Consider the following 4,546-nt stretch of genomic DNA (forward strand, 5'->3'; position numbering starts at 1 on the left):
GCATTATGTGAGTTTTTTTTTCTTTGGAAAAATTAACGCCTATCTTGCGTAAGTTACCTAATTTTTATCCAAATGAGTCAAAATTGAATTGAATTGAATTGAAATCGTGAAATTTGTGTCAAGCAATAAAAAAAAAACGTAGCTTACCAGAAATTGTACCATGTAAACATTGTAACATGTTTCTGTTTAGTTACTAAAATGTTTTGACATCACAATACACTTATTGTGATGCTAGATTGTTCTGGTGTTATCTGAAACCGTATTCTCTGTTGGGTGCCATTGTGACTATTAGTTTGTGTAGTGCTACACTTTGTGTGTTCTCTGCTTTTTGGATTAAAGAAAATGTATGCAGGATTTAAAGGGAAAGTTTTTTATTTTCTTCTTTACTTCCCTGTAGATTAGCTTTACCTGCCTATCCACCATTCAGTCTGTAAAAAATTTTTTCCTTCTCTTTTAAAGATCGAATGGGGGGGCCCCATACATACTTTCGCCTTGGGCCCCCAATTTGCTAAATCCGCCACTGTCGGTATCGTATCATTTTAAATAAAATGCTACCCTATTTTACTTTTTTTTCTTCCTACCAGCCAATGATAATTCTGAAAGAATACAAAATACAATATATTTCAATATATTACTCCTGCAGAAATGTTTATCATCATTCTAATTTGAATGTGCTTTTATCCGTTTTGAAAGCAGTGTGTTAGCATTTGAAAAATGTGCTGCGAATTTATAGTTTTTTGCAGCTTGTGAAGTTTGAATGATAAAAGTGTTCATGGATTTTGGAAAATTGAATGTATTATGTGTGAAAGCAATGACAAATTGATCACAGTTTGGTCCGTATAGACTTCTGTCTCGCTGAATGTGTCATATACTGTACAAATACATATATTCATATATTCATATATTCTTTCTCTGTAAGTATTTTAAAAAGTGCCATTTGAAAATTGCACAATATTTCTTAAAACTAGTTTGTGCTAAACCTGGAAATACTGCATCTTTTGCTGCATGGAGTATTATATTTAATCTTTCCAAAGCTACAGCTGAATATGTAGCAGCCAGATAATTGCATATATTGGAAAACAGAGTTAAAAACATGATAAGCTCATGTTTGTCTGGGGAGAGAAAGTAATAGAAAAAGTGACAAGTTGGAGGTTTCATTTATTTAACTTTCAATCCGAGAACAGAAACATCAGCAACAAATTCCTCATGACTCTGCAAACTTCTTCTCCTTTTTCAATTCGGCTCAGTATGCTCATATTAATGTTCCTGTTCCTCCTGCCTCCTGCCTGAGAGTGAAAAATGAAAAGTAAAACTTTTGAAACATGCACACATTCATTTTAGAGAAAGGTGACTGATGTGTCGCTATAGATTATGGCTAATTCTGAATGCATTATTTCAGTTTTGATATAAGTCATCATTGTTGTCACTGTATTAAACATCATTCTTTTAATTACTTTAATAAGAAGGATTTATTTCTTGTGTTTGCAACAATATTTTGTTATTTGGACATATTTTTCACATTTACAATACTGCAGATCTATATAATTTTGGTAACACTTTATAATAAGGTCTCATTTGTTAAAAGCCGCATTAACAAACAATTAGCGATATATTTTTACAGCATTTTTTAACCTTAACTGTTAATGTCAGTTAAAAATATTAGTTCAAAGTGCATTAACTAATATACAACTTTTGATCTTAAAAATGTATTAGTAAATGTTGAGATTATCATTAACTGATATTAATATATACTGTAGACGTATTGTTAAATGTTAGTTTATGTTAACTAATGTTATCAAATGAAACCTTATTTGTTTCCATATTTTTTTATTAGTCACTTGATAAGTTGCTTTTGCAAAATATAAACTTGGAATTACAATAAGCTAATTTTTTATCATTAGATTTCAGGTGTCCTTTTGAGAAAGTGACAATTTGATATGAATGCAAAATATTAAACATCTTATACAAATAAACCGATAGGACACAATTGCAACAGATGTGTTAGTGTGTGATGCATTAGGCTTAAGTGAAACATTTTTTATGTCCTACACTGAAATTTGCTGTTAAAGAGTGATGTTGCATATGTTGCATTACTCAAATATATTTTCAAGCCCTGTTTGCTCTCAGCAATGCCACATCTCACAGCTATAGATGAAAAATAACTTTCACACTGTGTGAACATGCCTGTGTGTGATATAGTGACTTGACATCACTATCGAGCAGGTCCAATAAAAAGCACTTTGAGAAGGCTGTTGAATTACTTGTGGAAAAACTTCATCCATACATCTCTGAGGAGCTCATGCTGCATGTCTGCTGCCCTGGAGGAATGGGGAAAAGATTCAGATAATCTGTTTTCTTTCCTCTACCTCCATCCAAAGATCACACAGAGAAAGAAAATGATCATAATTAAGAGTGCAATCAAGAAGAAATTTATATGTGCGCAATTTGTGACCTTGAGGAATGTAAGAGGTTTTCAGTCCCATGACTAAAATTTAATATGAGTAATAATTATGAAAAAAAGGATATTTTTAAGGACTCATGCACCACCACTTAAACTAAACTATTTTTAAGAGACTTTGAGAGAGTCATTAAGACTGTACTTACAGAATATAAGAAATGAACATTAGATTAGATTAGAAGTATCTCTCTTACACACTTTGAATATTGTGTATATAAAAAAATAGTAAGTCAAATATTTAGTACATTTTTAAATTATATGACATTAAAATGCATGTTATTAAAATGAAAGTATACTTAAAACTGCCTAACATGCTGTCATATATTTATAAATAATACTTTGGGTTAGTTCACCCAAAGATGAAAATGATCTCACCTTCATGTCATTCCAACTTTCGTTCATTTTCGAAAACACAAATGAAGATATTTTGAAATGAAATCTGTGAGATTTCTGTCCCTTCATTGACAGCTACACAACTTTGTCGCTTCAAAAAGTTTACAAAGAGATTGTAAAACGAATCCATATATAAATCCATATATAAATCAGTTTAGTCCAAATTTTCTGAAGAGTCTGGATCACTTTATATGATGAACAGATTGAATTTAGATTTGTATTAATCACGCACTGATCAGCGAACATGAACATAAGCTCAACTGTCACTGCTTGATGCGCGAGAACAAACCTCATTGGGGGTTTTTTCACAGCAGTAGCGGATCATGGAGCCTCTCTATTCCTGGAAGTTAGCAATAAATAGATGCAGCGCAGTAGAGCTGCTGCAGAACAGGCTGTTTGTGATGCACTTTTAAATTGTGATGCACTGGTAATATTAGTTAAATATAACATTGGAGCATGTGGTGGAAGTGGTAAAATGAGAATATCCGTTGACGCAACTCTCTAAAAATCAACTCTCTGGCAGCTGTGGTTGCCAGAAATTTACCGTAAAAAATACGGTAGCAACATTTTAGGTTTTACAGACCTAACTTAAATACAGTAAAAAAACATATTTCATTATCTGATATAATGTTAATTTACTGATCTATCTACACTGACAACCACCAGTCACAGTAGTGATGAGTCACACAATGAATTATTACAATTATTACACGATGAATTATTGTATTGCTCATTACAAGCAGCTTTTCCACAAGCTGAGAAAGTTAATACTAGAAAAAAACTAAGAAAAGCTATGAAGAAACATAGTTATTTCAACAAAAATGCATCAAATGTGAAGTGTCACGCATGGAATTGTGGGTATGTCAATTTACGTTTTTTCACTGTAAATTATACAATGACTTGTTCTTTTTCACTTCCAAAAACTGTCAATTTAATGCTATTTCACTCAAAAAAATGCTATGTTGGCTTTAATTAACTTTTTTATGTCAACAGGTCTCCAACTAGGTTACGTTGGATTTATGTAACATTATTTATTTCAATAATTACATAAGGTTAATCTAATGCCGTTTAGTTGAATAAGGTTAACAGTCTTAATTTTGTCCAAAGCAATTAAGTTAATTAAGTTCAATTATCCCAAATTAATATTTTTACATTCAACCAAAACAAATAATCCAGTTTAACCTTGTAATTAACTTAAGTTAATTGAAATAAATAATGTTACATAAATCCAACGTAACCTAGTTACGTGGGACCTGTTGACATAAAAAAGTTAATTAAAGCCAACACAGCATTTTTTTTAAAGTGTTTACTGTAAAATTACATTAAATGTACGGTTAGATCTATCACAGTTATTCACCGTATATAGTATGGACAATTTCGGTTAACCAATTAACAGTTTTTTACCGTAGCATTTTTACAGTCTTTTACGGTTAAAATCAAGATAATTTTTTTTTTATGAACCTCATTGGTTCTCGCACGCCAAGCAAGCATGCTAGCTTCCTTTTACCATATCGGATGTGTGCGTTGATGAATGTTTGTGTGAATAAAAGCCTACATTAAATCTGTTCATCATGAGGGTGAGTAAATGATGACATAATTTTCATTTTAGGGTGAACTAACCCTTTAAAAGAACACACTCTTTCCACTAAAGCCTTTCTTCTCTTGTCAGTGGCAGTCTGGAGTGCAGTGTGACAA

The sequence above is a fragment of the Abramis brama genome (genome assembly GCF_963993115.1).
Source record: "Abramis brama genome assembly, chromosome: 9".
Taxonomy (NCBI): domain Eukaryota; kingdom Metazoa; phylum Chordata; class Actinopteri; order Cypriniformes; family Leuciscidae; genus Abramis; species Abramis brama.